The following is a 20,707-nucleotide window of genomic DNA, read 5'->3' as shown; positions in this document are numbered from 1 at the left end:
AGAGAGAGTGGGCATCCTTGTCTCGTCCTGAGTTCAGAGGAAATAGCTTTAGTTTTTCACCATTGAGTATAATGCTTTCTGTAGGTTTGTAATACACAGCCTTTATTGTATTGAAGAAGGTTCCATGGATTCCTAATTTTTCCAGGACCTTCACCATAAAGGGGTCTTGGATCTTGTCAAAGTCTTTTTCTGCATCTATTGAGATAACCATGTGGTTCTTATCCTTGCTCTTGTTGATGTGATGAATTATGTTAATTGATTTGCGTATATTGAAACAGCTTTGCATCCCTGAAATGAATCCTGTTTGATTGTGCTGTATGATTTTTTGGATGAATTGTTGAATTTAATTAGCCAAAATTTTGTTGAGAGGCTTTGGATCAAGGTTTATCAAAGAAATGGGTCTATAGTGCTCTTTCTTTGATGAGGGTTTTGGGATGAGGGTTATGATGGCTTCATAGAAAGCTTTCCGTAGTGAACTTTCTCTTTCAATTTCATTGAAGAATTGGAGGAGTATTGGTGTGAGCTCTGCTTTGAAGGTCTTGTAGAATTCTGCTGTAAAACCATCTGTTCTTGGGCTTTTCTTAGATGGGAGGTCTCTTATTGCTGTTTCTATTTCAGTGTTTGATATGGGCCTGTTAAGATGGTTTAACTCATCTTGGTTTAGTTTTGGCATGTCAATAATTGCCAGGAAAAGGTCCATTTCTTCTCTCAAACATATTAGCATGAAGTTTTGAGCAGTATTCCTTTATAATGTTCTGAATCATGGTTGTTTCTGTAGTGATGTTTCCATTCTCATCTCTGAGTGTATTTCTTTGGGCGTGTCTCTTCTTTTTCTGATAAGATTTTTTTATGGGTCTGTCAATTTTGTTATTTTTTTTTCAAAGAACCTTCTCATTTTTTTGATTCTTCCTATAGTTTTGTTAAAATTCTAATTCATTTAATTCTGATTGAATTTTAATTATTTCTTTCCATCAACTGGATTGGGGTTTATCTTGATGCTCTTTTTCAAAGAGTGTCAGATCTCATTAAATTGTTGGTTTCAGTTCTCTCCAATTTGTTGATGTAGGAACTCAGAGCTATAAACTTGCCTCTGAATCATGCCTTTGCTGTGTCTCGAGGAGCAGATAATCTCTGTGCTAATTTTTGATGAATATCATGAACATTTGAACTTCATTTCTAAGCTCTTCCATGACGCACTGGTGTTTCAACAGTGTGTTTTTCAGCCTCCATGTGTTACTGGACTTTCTTTGGTGGCTGTTCGTGTTGAGTTCTAATCTTATTCCCTTTTGGTCTGAGAGAATGCAAGATATGAATTCAATGTGTCTGAATTTTGACAAGGTTGATTTGTGACCTAAAATGTGGTGTATTTTGGAAAATTTTCCATGTGCTGCTGAGTAAAAAGTGTATTCTGTTGCTGCTGGATGAATATTCGCTAGATGCCTGCTAAATCAGTTGATATATGCACTTGTTTCGATCGGCAGTTTCTCTGTGGATTTTTTGCCGAGTTGATCTATTTAGTGGGGATAGTTGTTTGTTAAAATCCCCAACAATTAATGTCTTTGGATCTATGTGAGATTTAAAGTAGTATTTCTTGTATAAATTTGGGTGCACTATTGTTTGACAATATTTAGAATTGTAATATCCTCCTGAAGGAGAGATCCCTTAATTAGTATGTAGTAAACTTCTTTATCTCTTCTCAATAATTTTAATTTGAAGTCTATTTTATCTGATATTAGGATTGCAACTCCTGCCTATTTATGGGGGCCGTTTGCTTGGTAGATTTTGTTCCAGCCTTCACTTTCAAAATGTGTTTGTTTTTTTATGGGCAAGTTGTGATTCCTGAAGGTAGCAGATAGAAGAATCTTTCATTTTAAACCAACTAGACAGTCTATGTCGCTTAATTGGAGAGTTAGATCCGTTAATATTGAGAGATAAGACTGAGCGTTATTTGGGTGTTCCTGCCATTTTATCCACCTTCTTGGGGGCTACGCGTACTGGGTTATTCCTATGGTTCTTGGATTCTGTTTGAGTGTGGTTTCTTGGCCTTTATTATGGTCTTGTTGGTTTTCTATGTGTAGGACATCTTTAAGTAGCTTTTGTAGAGCTGATTTGGTGGAGATATATTGTTTATTTTTCTTTGCTATGGAAGAGTTTTATTTGACCTTCAGTTATGAAGGAGAGTTTAGCTGGGTACACTATTCTTGGTTGATAGTTGTTTGTCTTTAGGGCATAGCATACATCATTTCAGGCTCTTCTTGCTTTAATTGTCTCTGTTGACAAATCTGAGGTGATTCTAATTGGTTATCTTTTATAGGTGACTGATCTTTTCTCCTTGACAGCTGTAAGGATCTTTTCCTTGGTCTGAATTGATCCTGTGTGGATTATAATGTGACTATGGGATGTCCTGTTCTTGTCTGGTTTATTTGGAGTTCTAAAAGCTTCTTGTATCTGAATATGCCTATCTTTTTGTGTGTTTGGAAGTTCTCTGCTGGGAGCCTGTTAAACAAATTTTCTAGACCATTAACTTCTGTATCTATGTGCTCCTCTACACCCATTTCCCTCAGATAAGGCCTTCTGATGGTGTCTTTCAAGTGTTGAATAGATCTATCATATTTCTTGGATTTGTCTTGGATAGTTGTATGGTCTTTATCTATAATACCTAGGCTGTCTTCAATGCTGGAGATTCAATCTTCTGCATGGTCTAACCTACTGTAAAGACTTTCTATATTTTTCATTTCTTTTCTTTCTAATTGGTCGGCTTTTATTGCTTCAAATGTTTTGTTGGAGCTTTGTTTTAGGTCTTATATGAAATTCTTTACTTTCTTAATTTGGTGTTCAGTGTTTATTCTCAAATTACTTAGTTGATTTGTTATGGTTTCCTTGTACTCCCATTGCTTCTGTTGGACTCCATTCAGCATTCCTTTGTGGTCTCCCTGACTCCTTTCAGGTGTCTGTTTATGGATTCCATGAATGGCTCTATAGATCTTTGTCTATGCTCATCCCGCTCTTGCAATTCTTCTATTCCTCTTTGATTAGATTTCTCATGTTCATGCAACTTCTGTAGTTCTCTTTGACTGATCTCAGCCTGCTCACACAATTCCTTTATTTCTCTTTTAGTGTTCTCAACCTGTTCACGCAATTCCGGTATCAATCTTTGAGCAGCTTCCTCACAGCCATGAACTTCCTGTTTTGATCTTAGGTTTGCCTCCTGTCTCTCCCTATCACACACACACTGAGTCCTTTACAGGGTTTCAATCTTTTCATTCACCATATTTACCAGTAGTGTTTGTAGAGCTTTTTGGGAACTCTCTTCTGGATTATACATTATCTGTTCTGTCACCTGATTATCTTAAGTGGGAATTGAGATACCCGGACTTGCCATTTTCCTTGTGTTTTTCTTGCTTATTCTGCGCCTTTGGGATGAAAGTAATGCCAGTTTTGTGCTAGAACACCATTTTTAGGCAAGCATCAACCAAAGTCCTGTAACTGCATAGTCAAAAGTCTGCGGATACAATCTAGTTCAACAGCTACAGTCTATTCAGCATTAAACAACTACATATTAATGGGCTAAGAATAGCGAAGAAGAATTTGACAAACCAGAAATTATTATGTTTAGGGAGAAAGGTGCGGGAAAATAGGGTTAGAGGGATATGGAAAGGTAAAAGGCAAGTGAAATTAACCACGTCCTAATCTCACAGAGGGAAATGGATTGGAAAGAATGATAGGAGAGAGAAAAGAAAAAAATTTTAAAAGGGACCAGAAAAAAATGGAAAGACAAATATTTAAACTCTTAAAAATAATGAAAATTTAAAGAAGTAATATTGACAGATGAATGGAGATAGGATGAGAGGAGGGGAGGGATAGAAAGGTGACCTGAAAAACTAAAAAATAAAAATACATAAAATATTGTATAGGTATAAATAGATAATACTGCTATTAAGGAATTTAATCTTTTTTGTTAGTTTAATCTCTGAATATTTATTAGAAATAATGGTAACCCCAATAATAGTGTTTGCTATAAGTTTGTCACAAAAGAAACATACAAACCAAAAAGTTCAAAGACATAAATCTTAAAATATAATTTCATGATCATAAAGAATTAAAATATCAATGAATAAAAAATATAGTACAAGCAGTATCTTTTTACAGAAAATATAAAATATTAAAAAGGGATGAAGGAATTTCTACTTAAATTTTGTGATAAATTATGTGCATGATGGATAGAGCCAATAATATACTGGGATAAATTGTGTCCAAATTTATAGGTAAAATTATTATTGTTTGAACTAGCCTCTTAAAGGGTAAGGAATTTAATCTTAAGAGGTTTTGAATTGAGTAATACATTTTTGGATTAAGTATGTACACAATGGGGAATAAGGTCTTATAATCAGTGACAGGTATATATGAGGATGAGCAGAACAACAAATAATTCATGCAAAAAGAACAAAAGATGAAAAAGTAAAACAAATGAGAAAGAAAGAACAAAAAAGACCAAAAGGTCAGTAGAGATTTTTTTTAAAAAAAGTACACACACACACATATACACCTAAAATAAAAGTTATAAGAGTAAGAAAAAAAGATTAATAAAAACAATTTTTATAATTAAAAAGTAAAAATTTAAAAAAGATACAAAAAAAGACTTCTTTGATTTTGTTTTTGGGGGATTGATGGGAAGATCCTGTATCTCCCTTGTGTCTGTAACCAGTCTCTTGAAGTCTCTGCTCAGGTTGTGGTGTTTGGTTTTCCTGTGGCTTGATTGGTTTTTGAAGTCAGTTGGTTTGAGCAGGCAGAAAAATTCTCTACAGTGCCAAGGATTTTATGAACCACCTTCCAGGCTAGTTCAGTGGGAGGTAGATCTGCTTTGAGTATCATAATAGAGGGAGATGGCTGTTTCCTCTAGTTTAGAGTTGCTGTGATAAGGCTGGGTTCTGGGTAAAGTTGAGGCCTTTCAGCAAACAGTAGCTTTTCCCTGAGAGGCTAGCTTTTGAGACATTCACAGAGCCCAGCCTGTAGCCATTCTCAGGGTTTATGTTTACTGATTTTCAATTGATTGTCAGGGTTGCCGTAGGCAGGGGCAGCCTCTGGCTCTGTTTACCCAGTGAAGAAAGCCACTCCTTCGGGGGTGTAGCTTTCTCTGCCTGCTTATGGTGACTTTCCCATGGGTGAAGTTGAGAATGGCAGGTCAGGGTATGTACTTGTGACTCGCTAAATGACTCTTTTGTTTTCATCAAAGGACTGAGTTAGAGGTAACTGCTTAGCCAGGCCTTTGTCTGTATCAAAGATGGATATCTCCAGTGTTGGGGGGAGGGGTGGCTTTCCCTCCTCTGTTCCCTTTGAGAAGGAATGAGGATGTCAGTTTTGTACTCACGCTGGAGTGTTGGTTCCTAGGTAGCCTCTGGTCTGCTATCTGCAAGATGAAGATATCTGCTACTTGTCAGTTCTTGCTGGTGTTGAGTAAAATCTGCTCGTATTTGTCCCAGACTCTCTGGGTTGTAGGCATGGTTGCTTTGGACGCCACCACAGCTGCCACAGCTGCCCCAGCCGCCCCAGCCATGGCTGCTGGAAAATGCTCAGATCTGTCTCTTTACCTGGATTTTCCCTCTCCGGTCAAACTCTCTGTACTGTGATGGCACACTTGGTGTGCCTAGGACTGTTCACTGGAACACTAGAACTGCTTTCTACGCGAGAACTTGTTTAGCCACCAGGCTCTTCTCCACCATCTTCTCGAAATTCCTGAAGGTGTTTAAATATTACTGGAATTGTTTTGGAATAAATAATGTTCACCTTGACTATCTTGAGAAAAAATTGGTTTCTCAGCACTATAGGTAAGAACTTGAGTGAAGGAAACAAAAGGAAAAATGAAGAACAACTCAACACACACATTCAAAAGAAAAAAAACAACCCAAGAAAACAAGTTAACTCAGTACTCAAGAACCTGCAGGAAATGCAAAGATTTTTTTTAAATAGCTATGATAAGCTTATCAAAATCCTGACTACATGGGAGTCTACTGTTGTGAGGATAGTGGTTAAAGCTCAGACTGGACAGAAAGATTTGTACACAATGCCAGGCACCTGTTATTCTAAATTCCAGGAAGAATAACATGAAGTAGATTGAGCCCACGATCATACACAAGTAGGAAGCGAGATTCTATCTGAAAGTTAATCAGGATAATTTAGGGCTGGGTCATGCCAAAGTGTTAAGAAGATCCATTTAGGAGACACAAGACACTCAATTCCAATTCTAATATTATGGGTATTAAAGAAAAAAACTATGATTTTAAATAATGGGAATAATTGTAAGATTTGAATATTTGAGTGGAGAAAAATGCATGAGAGAGATAGAGTTTACCCATGTTGCAATGCTTTGTACTTAAGTGATAATATTATGTGGTACTCCAGACATAACAGAGTTACCTTGCAAATGAGCATGGATGTGCATTTGGGTGAAGGAAATACTCTACTTACACAGGTGTAAATTAAATACTTTTTTGGGGGAGATTTTAGTTCTTGATCTAAGAGCCTGGGTGATATCTCTGAGTCTTTTCTCTCAAGGCTATCACTCTACTACTTTGAGCCACAGTTCCAATTCTGATTTTCTGTTGGTTGTTTGGAGATAAGAGGCTCATGGACTTTCCTGCCCAGGATGGCTTCAAACCATGATCGTCAGATCTCAGCCTCTTGAATAACCAGGATTCCAGGCCTGAGCCATCCATTTTTTTAACAATTTAGTAAATTGTACAGTTACAGATGTTATAATTTATCATTATAACCTTTATAATATATGTGTGTATGTTTATATCAATGCATACATATAGAAATATTTTAACATATTTTTATATCTACAGTAGATTTATGAAATCATCCTTCATTATAAAATAACATGGAAACAAGTTTAATGAGGAGCAAAGCAAAGGGAATTGTCATGTTTCTTGTTGTTGAATGAAATATGAATTGTGAGAATCAGTTTGAGAAAACCATTTAACAAAATGGATAATGACTATTAATTCCTATCCCTTTATTTGCCCACATTGTGCATCCTCACACATGAGTGTCAAAGTAAAACCACACTTTTTTGCCTTTGTATTTAAATCATATGTTATAATTTAGCGGTTATGTGAAGTAATCAAATAAAGATTAAAATAATAGTGAGACTATGAGTTAGAGCTGAAAATTATTTTAAATATGATAATAGCTAATTAAATTCCATATCTCTTACTTTTACTCTATTGTCATATCCCTTATTCCCACATTAGGAAAGTACATAGAAGATTCTCACTAAATTATGTGTAAAATTATGAAAAAATGTGTTAAAAGAATATGGGCACATTGGGGCTAGTAAAGTGGCTCAGTGGTAGAGCTTTTGCCTTGCATGCATGAGGCCCTGGGTTTGATTCCTCAGCACCACATAAGCAAAAAGAAGAAAGCTGGAAGTGGTGCTGTGGCTCCAGTTGTAGATCGCTAGCCTTGAGCAGAAAAGCTGAGGGACAGCACCAGAGAGGCCCAGAGTTCAGGCCCCTCGACTGGACAGAAAAAACAACAACAACAACAACAACAAAGAATATGGGCACAGTGTGGTTTTAGCTGATTGAGACCTGTAGGCGGTAGTGTGTTTTTGAGGACTTGATAAACGTTGTGATGGAGATGAAGAAAGGGATATTCTTATTCTGGAAAATTGGCTAGAGGATTGCTCACATAAAAATAGTTATGAATTCTTCCAAAAGGTTACAGTAAAATCGCTCTCACAATCATGTTCACTACTGCACTATTCACCGTAGAGGACTTATGGAAACAGCCCAGACGACCTTTAGTGGAGGGATGGTTGGACAAAGTGTTGCACAAATATACAATTAGGCTGCACTCATCCATTATAAAGACTGTTACAGCATTTGCAAAGAAATGGATAGATCTAAAATTATGTTAAGTAAACGAAGTCAGAGCCAGACACACCAAGGGTGTGTATTTGGAAGCCAGTATTTTATGCAAGTTAAACAACAGTATTAATCAAAGCATGCTATTTGCAGTGGAGTATTTATTTATTTATTTATTTTTGGGTTCGGTCATAGGGCCTGAACTCTGGGCCTGGGTGCTGTCCCTCAGCTCTTCAGCTCAAGGCTAGCGCTCTACCTCTTGAGCCACAGCTCCACTTCTGGCTTTTTTCTTTTTGCTTATGTGGTGCTGAGGAATCGAACCCAGGGCCTCAGGCATGCAAGGCAAGCACTCTACCACTGAACCACCTTCCCAGCACTGCAGAGGAGTATTTAAAAGATGTAATTTCTTATAAAAGTGAACTTTTAATCCAACAGAATGAATACCAGGAGACTATCACTTGGAAAAGGTGAGGGGAAGTCAAAGGGAAGGATTAAATAGACTTCTGGAAGTAGAGAGTGAAGCCATAATATTCAATGCAGATAGTATGAAACTAGAAAAAATGAAAGTGGGGTGAGGTTTGGAAGGATGTGAGAAAGTTATGTAAAGATCCATTGTAATTATAAACAGATTCGTTGAATGGAAAACCCTTTGTACAACTATTTTATAAAAATATAACTAAAAACGATGGGGCTGGGAAGGTGGCTCAGTGGTAGATCGCATGCCTTGCATGCCAGAGGCCCTGGGTTCGATTCCTCAGTGCCACATAAGCAAAAAGAAAAAAAAGCCAGAAATGGCGCTGTGGCTCAAGTGGTAGAGCATTAGCCTTGTGCTGAAGAGCTGAGGGACAGCGCCCAGGCCCAGAATTCAGGCCCCATGACCGGACCCAAAAAAAAAAAAAACAAAAAAAAAAAAAAAAAAAAAAACGATGGAGACATCTGATCTTAAACAATGAGTCAATATGATAATTTCCTGCTCAGAAATTTTCTTTGCAGGTATTTTCCTCATAATGACATAAAAGTGAACAACGCAATTAATATGAATATATCACTTTGCATATCCTAAATAGACACAATATAAAAATCGCAGTAAAAATATTAGAATATATCACATGATAAAATAACAGGTAGAAAGTATCAAACTCTGATTGTTTTTCCAAGTACTTTACCTTTGGTATCTAATTTAATCCTCACAATAATCCCATAAAGTGGAACTACTTCTATTTTTAATTTTAAGATGATGATATTAAGTCTTCAGAGTTACAATTACTAGTACAACATTGCACACACGGTAACTGTCAGCCTGCGGTCTATTCCCACCATATCAAATAACCTCATTCTATTTTGTAACTAAATACCAGCATTCAGTCTACTAATTCTAGGAAAATATCCCAAAATTATTGTGCACACTCTAATAATATTTCACTTTATCTTTCTTAGAAAATAGGTAACTAAGCCGGATACTGGTGGCTCATGCCTAAAAAGCCATCTACTCAAGAGGCTGAAATCTGAGGATTGTGGTTCAAAGCCAGCTCTGGCAGGACAGACTGTGAGATTCTTACCTTTAATAAACCACTAGTAAACTGGGAGTGGCACTGTGGTCCAAGTGGTAGAGTGCTCGCTTTGAGTGGAAGAGCGCAGGGACAGTACCCAAGCCCAGAGTTCAAGCCCCATGACCAACAACAACAACAAAAAAAGAAAATAAGTAACTATAATATGAAAACTCCAAGTTCATAATCACTTATACCTCCTTGATGAAAGGAATTGCTAAACTATAACATTCTTGATTTCTAGCTCAAAATAGTAGAAATCATATTTTATCCCTTCACTCAACACTGCACTGCCTGGTGACCCCATCTCTAGTTAATACAGTCTTACTGAAAGAATGACCTGCCCAATTCCTGACGGAAACAGACTGCAGGTCTTTTGGAGCAATCATTTCCACATTGTAGTTCACCTAAATTGTTTACCATTAGAAGTATTTTGATTGGTTTTTATACCCAACATTTTTAGAGAAATGTACTACTTTAAAATGTTATTAAAGAAAGACTGATATAAAAATCACTTTGACCCCAGATAAATATTTTACCTTTCATATACCCAAGAATGCAGTCTGACCTATCATTAATGTTAGGAATGAGAGGTTAAAAATCATAGAAACCAAGACCTAAGTATGAATTAAAGACTCTCCAACTTGTGAATACAATTGGTTTAAAAAGACATCAATACTACTGCATTTTAAAATTCCCTATGAAAATGATAATGATTCCCAATGATAATGATAATGATAATGATAAACTATTAACACTTAAAAATAACTCATTTTCTTGGGAGTAGGACACAAAACACAGGTTAATCCTAATCGTTTTAAAAGACCTTTATTTATACAAAAACTCACTCATAACTATAAAGATTATAAAACTAACTGAAGTACAGAGACACAAAGGAAATAATTTAACTGCATCATGTACATTCAATGGACTGTTAATAGAAAACAAAGTTATACTAATAATTAGCTTACCCAAGTCACTTACATTCTTTTATTCTATTCCATTTACTTTCATAAAAACTGGGTTTTCATAAAATGACGCATAAAAAAGACTATATACCCACTTACATTTTCAGATCTTAACAATATTTATTTCAGAAATTTTGGCTCTATAGTCAATGAAATGAAATAATACTAAAATATTCAAAGGATTTTCAGAAATTGCAAGATTTGCTCTGGGATGTTATGTATATTGGAAAAGATATTCAAAAAGCCTTTTTTGTTAAAGTTGCCATAGTTACTCCCACAAAAGAGCCATTAGTAAAGATCCCTGTGCATGTGCAAAATACCTTCAAATGCATCCACAATCTGGACATGACACATGCTTTTTGTTTATTCGTTTTTGAAAGGAATATCTAACAAGCATATCCACAATACTTATTTTCAGACAATAAGATGAGATGTTCAAACATAGTATGGGTTTGATTATCTCTTAGTGAGAATAGATATGATCTTGCAAAGAAAGTTATTTTCAACAGAAATCCAGAAAGAGTTTATCCAACTTGTGTTTCACAGGAATAACCAGAGAGTAATACCTGTTTGGTCAAGTCGGTCCAAATCACTCCATGAGTGTATCTTAAAAGTATAACCAATTTAAGAAGTCACATACGTATTTTGTACTGATAATCAACTTACAGCAAAATAACTTACTACCTAATTATGTCTGTATCTTCTTACCCAACATACAATAAGAGCTGAAAGCGTTCTCTTTATCTAACTTAATGTTATAAATGCTTTGATTATGATGACGTTATTATTAGACAAATAATATATACAGAAGGGTGGTTCCACTGAAAAGACATGACAGAACACTGATATATAAAAACATTGCAACACAGTTAGCTCTTTTCAGCTTCACCCTGTCCACATTGTCAAGCAACATTGCAACAGCACATGCACACATATACACATACACACATGTTCGCACATGTACACACACATATACATGCATGCTAAATTCAGGATTTATTGTACAAAAAAGTTCAAATAAAATTTTAGTGATTAGGACAAATGATAATATGCCTTATTACAAAATAATACATAAACCATCACCACGCATGTTACATTTTACCTGCTTCTCCACATGTGACCACTTAATTTATTTTTAATTAATAAATTACCTTATTAATTAATTTATTTGTTTGGTGTTAATACTAGGGCTTGAACTCAGGGCCTGGCTTTGTCCCAGAATTTATTTTTTGTTTCAGTTTTCTCAAGACTAGCATTTTACTGCTTGTACCACAGCTCCATTTTTAGCTTTTGCTGGTTACTTTCAAATCAGATTCTAATGGACTTTTTTTTCTTGGTCTGCTTTCAAACCACAATCCTCAGATTTCATCTTTCTGTTTAACTACTATTAAAGACATAAGCCATCAGTGTGGCTCCTATTTTTTCCTCAATAGTTATCTAATGCACATACTTAGATAGTAATTTAAAAATGAGAGTATAGAAGCAAGATGTACAGTGGTGATATTGTCCTGTCAGAAATTCAAGTTAGTAATGTAAATTTATTCTTCAGACCATACCCAAACAATACCATGATATAGTGTAAGAGAACTCACTATTGAACATATTAGCTTTAAGAGCTTTCTGATAGATCCATTATTTATTGGTACCCAACATTAGAAAATTGTATGAGGCATTGGTAAAATAGAAGTCCTTTGCATGACTACATACATTCCTTGTTTTTTTTTTTTTTTTAAAGACACTTGCTTTCATCTAAAAAGGAGGGCTATCTATTGTCTTCATGTGATTTAGATGATTGAACGTGCTTAGTGAGAAGGTCAAAATGTATTAGTAGTCCTTAACTATCAATTCTCATTTATCTTCTTGTAGAATATAATGATTAAATCAATAGTTCAGAATCATGCTTCCATTGCAAGTGGATCACCAGTAAGAAATCCTCAATACCAATTCCCACAAAGTTTTGTCACAGATACAATCTCCCTGCCTTCTCTGCTGCTTGACTACCTTCCTATTCCTTCATTGTACAGGAAAAGTGTGATTCAACTGATTTCAGTCAGATTTGTTACTAGAATTATCAAGGATTTAGTTTATTGTCTGTAATTTGGTCAAAGTTATATCTCTTTATGTAGGCTACTAAAAATGTATTTACTAATTTCAAGTAAATACATAAATTCTATTTCCATCTTTTTTAAAAAATAAAATTTTGTTTGGTCTATAAATTGATCAGAGGCATGGATTTTGTGGCTAGATAGGTCATTGCACATCTGTCTCTCTCTTTTTCCCTTTCTTGGTTCTCATAAATAATATGATTGCTCCATAATTATCCTAATTTATTTTGCTTTTATATTTTTGGTTGCATCATTACACTTTTTGCTCTGCCATTTAACAAATCATTTATATAGAAGGCATTATTTCCTATTTTCCTAGAATAAACTGCACATGAAGACATCACTGGTCCTCATTTTCAGTGTGTACATTTGAATAGGGAGGAACATCTTTCCTCTGTTCTCTAACAATTCCTTACTCTCCGGTTAGAATAATTTCGAATAGTAAAATTGGAAAAAGAGAAAATAAATCATGGTGAATAAACAGATGCAGAAAATTCACCGGATATTTCTGACCAGTTCAACCAATGTGAACTAATAGGGAAATACATGGATACCTCATTCCCACTGGCTCTCAAAGTCTCTGGTTAGGCAATTCTTAGGAATATGAGGAACAAGATGAAAAAGTAAGGAATGGTATCAATTAAATAAAAAAAATGGAGAAAGATCCAAGCAAATTTCTTCATTGGGTTGCCAAAAATATTCGGCTTAATACAGTGCGGAGACTTCTTTCCAAATGGCCACTCATGTGAATAGTAGGGATGACGATGAGTATACCCCTCTTCATTGAGAATCCTACAGTGGACACTCAGACATTGTCAGTGAGTTGGTGTCTCAAGCGGCACATACAATAATTGTAGATGACTGGACACCCCTGCACAGTGCATATACGTGGAATAATACCAGAGTGGCTTCTTTCTTACTTCATCATGATACAGATACCAATGCCCAAACTAAAGGCCTCTTGATCCCCTTGTATCTTGCTGCTGAGAATTGCGATAGCAAAGATACGCTGGATCTCCTTCTGTTGAACCATTATATAAAACCAGGCCTGAAGAACAACATAGAAGAAACTGCATTTGATATTGCCAAAAGGATAAGTATGTATCACTACCTCTATGAAGTTGTGGAGGGCTGTACAAATTGTTCAACAAAGTCCTAATGTTCGGGTTAAGTTTCTTAAATTTCAAAAATGCAAGTCCATCTTTTGTGTCCCTACAAAATATTTTCACAAAACAAATAAGAGCAATATCTTTTTTTTTTTTTGTCTGTCATGGGGCTTGAACTCTGGGCCTGAGAGCTATCCCTCTGCTCTTCAGCTCAAGGTGAGCACTCTACAACTTGAGCCACAGCTCCACTTCCAGTTTTCTAGTGGTTTATTGGAGATAAGAGTACCACAGACTTCCCTTTCCAGGCTGGCTTTGAACAATGATTCTCAGATCTCAGCCTCCTGTGTAGCTAGGATTATAGGCATGAGCCACCAGTGCCCGGCAACATCAATATTTTACTGTAAAAATTCATGGATTCCGCGGAATTCTTCCAAATGAATTGCCTGCATTGGATGTCAAAATGTATTCAATAGTTTTTGTATACATGTATAATGATTTCTTCAGAGTTTGTGATTTTTTAATCAGAAATAATTTTAACTTACCTGTTGAAATGAATAGTACAGAAAGCAAAATATTTCTGGTGCTTGTCTGAAAAAGTATATTTTAAAATATTCTATATTCTATGTTTGCATAATGTTCATAATTTATTTTATTTTCTCCTAGATATACTTTGAATTCTACATTACTTTATAATATATAGGTTAATTAATGTGTCCTTTCCGATTGCATTCCATATAGAAACAGTTTGATTCCTTATTTTTTCTAGGTCTTTATTTTTCTTTGGGATAAAATGACAATGTTGTCTAATTTGAAGTTTTGTAAATTTTATGCTATGCAAACGCCTTTCTGAGCTGAAGATTTAGTACACTGATGTCAAACTAAATTTAATTATATGAATTACGTGTATTGTTACACTTGTAATTTTGTAATCAACCTTTTAATAACTGTTTTTCATTTCTTGCATCTGAAGAATGAAAAATATGGAATACTTCTCAAATTTTCTTATTATCCTTTTGCAAGTGCCATGTTAGTCTCTGTATTGTAATTTGAGTATACGTGCTGCTGATGCATGTAGTATCCTCTAAATTTAAGTTGTTAATGATGCAATCTTTATACAGGCTTATATCTATGGGTGCCTACTTGTAACAAGGAAACCTTCTTGTTCCTAACAATGCTATCGATCTTATTTCCCTAAAATTCTGTGAATATTGGAAAAATTGTATTGATCAGTCGATTGCTCACATTTGCAATTTTTTTTTGTCAATGACTATCAAGTCTTTTTATTTGGAATTTTATCGTACTCTCAATTATTTATAGATAGGTCTAAAGGTGATGGCTTTTTCAAGTACTTATTTATCCAACTGAATTAGCTTTGTGGACCTAATGAATTCAAAGTAAGCATTGCTTAAGAGCTACTTCTAAACTTCTTCAGCTGACATTTTCCCAAATGAGGTGTTACTGGCACAAATGTCTACCTGAGCCTTTACACTTCTTCCATGGGTGAACAGACCAACCAGAATATCTTACCCTGAAAACGTAAATTGTCTTACTTGAACAAAACTAATCTTGGTTACAAGGGATGATAGAGAGATGAACAGTTCAAACAGAACTGTTCAGACTAGAAGGTATTTTATCAAAATATAATTTTTATTATACCTTCCATTTCAACAGTAACTAAAGCCAAGAAGGTGAAAAAATTGTTCATATGCATGATTACTTAATGTCCTGGATTGTCTACCATCCAACCAGGCAGGAACTTACACTACTGCCTTTTTATCACCAAATATTTTCATAGTTGCAGGAGAAGTCCATATGTTTCTCCTCATTATTAGGCATTAAATTGATAATGTTTTAATCACAGTGTTTCCCCTTGCCTACATGCTGTAAATCTACAAATGGTAAAGCTTTAGGTCTAACTCTATCAAACACTGAGGCAGAGATAATGGAATAATACTTAAAACAGAGTTGCCTTTGATACAGTAACTACAACAGAACAATGCAAAACGTGTGCCTTTTAATTATATTAAATATAGTTATATATTTTATATTTATATGTGCTGATTTTATATTTCACACAATGAAACTTACTAGAATTAGTTGATAATTTGACAAATAAATTGATATTTATTCCAATAAATAGGATTGGAATATAAACAATTAGGTTTAAAATATATATTAGAATATAAAAAAGTATCAATGCAATGTCTTTAGTATAAACTTGTAATACATTCTAACTGTTCTGGGTCTTCTGAATTCACATGGTAAAAAAAATGTTTTCCTCTAATCTATAATGAATTTTACTCTGCTGCTCTGTTTATTGTTTTAACTCGCTAATCCCAAACTTTTTCTCCATATTTCTGAAGCATTCCTACTGATTATGCCCAAATTTTGCTAAGATGCCTAAAGCATATTATTCTTCTGCAGGACCCATGGGTCATAGGATCCCAGGTCCCAGGTACCTGCATCATCAGATAACAAGGGCAAGACTTCTTACCAAGGCCCATGCAACATGTCAACACAAAGTAATTGAAGACCCATCTCAATTTGTCATTTCCTATATTTCAGGGCCCCAATTCCTTGAGATGCAGGAATTAGCAGTAAGCAATTGTGAAATGCAAGGGAACTTAGCAATTGTTTATCAGAGAAAGCTATTATTTCTATGGCATAAATCCCAAGATTTATGCCATAAAGTCATCATAGCCTAACAGTTTCCAACTTGTAAGGGGCACTTTAAAATTACTTAATTCACATCATGAATACCTTATCTCTATTTTGACAAAATACTACACCTCTGCTAATGTGACGCCCTCCTTGTTCTGAAAAGAACACTACAATAAACTGAGCTGCATTATTTTTCCACCACTGGTATTCTTGGGATCACAACACGTGCAAATATTATTTATATTTATACTTTTTTAGCTATCATAGATATTCAGGATGCTAAGATAGGAAAATTATGGTTCAAAGCCCACCCAGACAGGAAGGTTTCTTAGAATCTTATCTCCAAAAAACTTCTCCACAAAAGCCAGACTCAAATGGCACTGAGGTTGAAGTGGTAGGGCACGAGCCTTGAACATAAACAGGCTCAGAAACTCTCTCCAGGCCAAGAGTTCAAGCTCTAGGACGAACCAATAAAACAAAATCTAAATTGAAAACAAACCCCAAACCTAGCATTTTTCTCCATGTATACAGAGGCACGTAAATAAGGAAATGGCTTCCTGTGTTACATATAGGTAGAAGAAAGAAGATGTCACACAATTACTCTCTTCATACCATATTAAACCAAACCCTTAAAAATCGTTTTTTCTAAATATATAAATTAATGTCATCCATTTGTTGGCAACTCTGTGTAGATTATTCCCATTAACATGGTGTACATGACCTGTGGGAATTATCTAGTAACTATGTTCTAATTATAACACTCTTGAAAGAATATCTAGGCAAATAGAATGCCAGAATCATTTGTGAATTTTTCAATTAATCCCTCTCCTTAAAAAGAATTTTGTAGTATCCTATGGAATATGAAATTACAAATAAAACCAAAAAATATATTTTAAACCTAAATTCTAATTTAACAAGGTCTACAAAGTCCTACATTAGACGAACTTTGCTATTTCTCCAGACTTAAGCTTTTGTAATCCTTCAACATTTATTTGGAATCCAACAGAATGATGCTTATCTACTTTTGCAAATTTTTGGATCGGAATCATGAGCTATTTTGCATCTAGGAATGTTCTGTAATGATGAGAGCATTTAAAACGCAAGTGAGGATATATATGAGTTGCATTCATTCTGAAACTTGACTTCTCAAAACATAATGACAAAATTAGCCCAAACTCTGAACTGTGTATGCTTTCTTGTTGTTTGGTTTGTTTTACTGAGACAAAATTATTCTACCTGGTCCAGGGAAGGTATCGTTATGTAATTCCACTATCTAATCTCCTGTCTGAGTGCTAGAATTCCAGGCTTGTATCACAATGCCCTGCCATAGTTTGTTTATTTAATCTAGAAACAGACTAGCAATTTTGAACTTCTCCTATGATCTTATCCACTAGACTGATTGCTCAGACTGTTTATGTACTATTTTCAAAGATGTTTTTACATTTGACACAGGATATGAGCATTTTCAGATGCACCTGCAAGGTTCCCTGATTCATTCCACCAAGGATCCTATCCCGTTAATAATGATTACTTGACTCTCTTACATCTCTGGTTCCTACCTATGTAATATTCTCAACTTTGGGGGAAAGTTCACTTGAGGGCTTTCTAATATTAAAAATTATCACTTGATTCTAGTCGTACTCAGGACCTATTTTCTATTGTTTTCTAACTTTTCTACATATTCTGAGAGTTGTTTCATTTGTGTATTTTTGTGTGCACCTATAAGTGCCTCTGTGTGTGTATGTATGTTTGTATGTATGTATGCAAAAACCTAAAGCTGTTATTCAGCAATCTTGCTCGTGACTTGTATTCCAGCTTTTGGCTGGTTAATTATATGTAGTGTCTCAAAGCCTATACTGTCCAAGCTGGATGTAAATTGAACTTCCCAGACTCCTTTACATTCTTAGGTTTTATTTTTCCAGGAGTATCAACTTTCAAACTTCAAACACTTTTGTGAGTGTAAAGTCTAACTTGTAGCCCAGATTTTTGACTCAAGGATTCATATAAAGTTAGATGAACATATACATTACATATCCTGAGTGTTCACTGTTAGAAATGTGATCATAAACCAAGTTGTTGTGAGATCTGAGGATTGGGGTTTAAAGCCAGCATGGGTAGGAAAGTCCTGGAGACTCTTTTCTCCAATAATTACCAGAAAACTGGAAGTGGCACTGTGGCTCAAGTGGAAGAGCACTAGCCTTGAGCTGTGTTTCAGATGGACAGCGCCCTGTCCCATATTTCAGGTGCCAGGAACAATAACAAGAAGAAGAAGAAGAAGAACAACAACAACAAAAGAATATCAGAAAAGGAATGAAAAAGATGTGTGATCTTAGCCACCAGGTTCATTCCTATTATAATTCCTGTTCTCTCAAGATGGACTCTTTTTTTCCAGTTAAGTCTATTCTCCCATATCTGACTTGCATTGGAAACAGAATCATTCTTCCATTCTCCTTTTTGCACATTTACATGATTAGCAAGCGTGATTTAGAAAGGGAGTGGCCTCATGCTTCATGTTCCACTTAGGAGTAATGCTTTCTCTATTTCACTCCCATAAATCTACATACTGGACTTGGTTTTATTGTTTCAATGTTTTCTTATTTGTAGCGTCTTCTATATTGTATTGAACACTTATACATAAACAAAGAACTTCTTTTTCTCCTATAATTGCTTTTGTTTCTCTTACTGTTAAGTCATGTACACTTGGGAAATTAATGCACAGCACATAGACTCACAATAAAAGATCTGAGAACCTTCTTCCCATTTAAAATTCACCTTAATTTACAGAGCATATAAGAAGTTTGAACAAAATGTTCTCATGGATAATGTATTTATAAGCAATTTAAATTTCATTTCTCTTTACTAAGTTGTCTCTGAAACACGTGTTACCTCATGTCCAAAAGTGTCCTTGTGCTATTTCAATGAAGCCAGAAAACATTCATTTTTTTTCTGGAGCAGCACCATAAATTGTTACTGGAAGTAACTGTTAATGGATGTGGAAACTGATCCCAGGAGAGGAATTGAACATAGAGAAATGACAAAGTTGAAGTTAACTATTGCTTTCTTTTTTGCTGTATAAGAAAAGAATCCTAGGCTGGAAGGAAACTCTGTCCCTGACTTTTTTGAGTATGTCCTTTACTCATATAAACCTCCTCTGTAAACTTCTGTCTGAGAGTATTACAAAAGGAAACTATATGCCATTTGAAGGCCAGCATAGAACAAAAGGAAGTAACTTTGTTTTAAAAGTGTTCTACTGCAAAGAAGCAAAGATATGGACATTTTAAGTGTCTTATGGATGGATGTTTCACTCCTGAGATGATTCTATTGTTGCAGGAATCAGTTATCAATTCCTTTAGTCTGGTCCTGAGTTTTCCATAGCAATAAGGATTCCAAAATAGCAGGATCCAGTGAGTATGATCAGCAAAAGCAGCCTCTTCTCAGACAACCATTATTTTAAGGAGAGTCCCAAAGAAATACCCAGGGTTTGTTTTGTTTGCTTGTTTGTTTAGTTTGTGCTGGTTCTGGAGCTTGAACTTAGAGACTTGCCCCTGTCCCTGAAGAGTTGTCTTTCTTTCCCACCTGGCCCAACGCTAGTACTCCACTACTTGAGCCAAAAGTCCACTTCTGTCTTTTTTGGTGTTTAATTTCAGATAAGAGTTTGACAGACTCTCTTGCCTGGGTTGGCTTTGAACTAACACAGTAAGAAAACTAAGTGACATCAATTGTATGTACTTCTCTTTTGAACCAAAAAATATTAGATGAAGTTTATTATAAAGCTAATATTGACAATTTTTAAAGAAAAGACTATGTTTAGCAAAAAACCATAACAAATAACTCAGCAAAAGTAGGTGCACCACTAAAGCATTTGGGACGATTACTATTGACTTCATCATTCCTTTGGGGGAAACTTAAAGCCATATTTGCACTTTTTTGTTGGTTGTGGGGATTGAACATTGATCCAGGGCACGGTCTCTCAGCTCTTCAGCACAAATTGAGCACTCTACCACTTTAGCTACAGCACCACTTCCGGATTTCTGGACTTAATTGAAGATAAGTGTTTCATGGACTTTCCTGACCAGGCTGGCTTTGAAACACAATCCTCTGGTCTCAACCTCCTGAGTAGCTAGGATTACAGGCATTAGCCACCAGCACCCGGCTCATATTTGCATTTATATGCATTTTATGTCACTATGTAGACAAAGAATGAAAGAAATCTGAACCAAATGTTGTGACAGCTTTTCAGAATAATTGAGGTAGCAATAAATATGCCTCCTTTTTCCATTTTGTTACATTAATGACTCATGAGCTATTGGACTCTTAAATTAACATCCTCTTTCCTCTTTGTAGGTGTATTTAGTATCAGGAAATGTTCATAAAGAAATATAGAAAGACATATTTTTAGAAAGCAAAGGAGATCAGGTATAAAAGAACAGCATAGAAGCAGATACATTTATC

General features: G+C 35.3%; 1 pseudogene; it reads right to left on the bottom strand.

Moving 5' to 3' along the window:
- Nucleotides 1–14,568: 14,568 nt before the first annotated feature.
- On the bottom strand, nt 14,569–14,665 carry LOC122128245 (annotated as a pseudogene).
- Nucleotides 14,666–20,707: the final 6,042 nt, after the last annotated feature.

Source organism: Dipodomys spectabilis, unplaced genomic scaffold (assembly GCF_019054845.1).
Source record: "Dipodomys spectabilis isolate Male_0828 unplaced genomic scaffold, ASM1905484v1 ptg000010l, whole genome shotgun sequence".
NCBI lineage: Eukaryota > Metazoa > Chordata > Mammalia > Rodentia > Heteromyidae > Dipodomys > Dipodomys spectabilis.
Note: the sequence above shows the minus strand (reverse complement) of the source record. Positions and strands in the feature narration are given on the sequence as shown.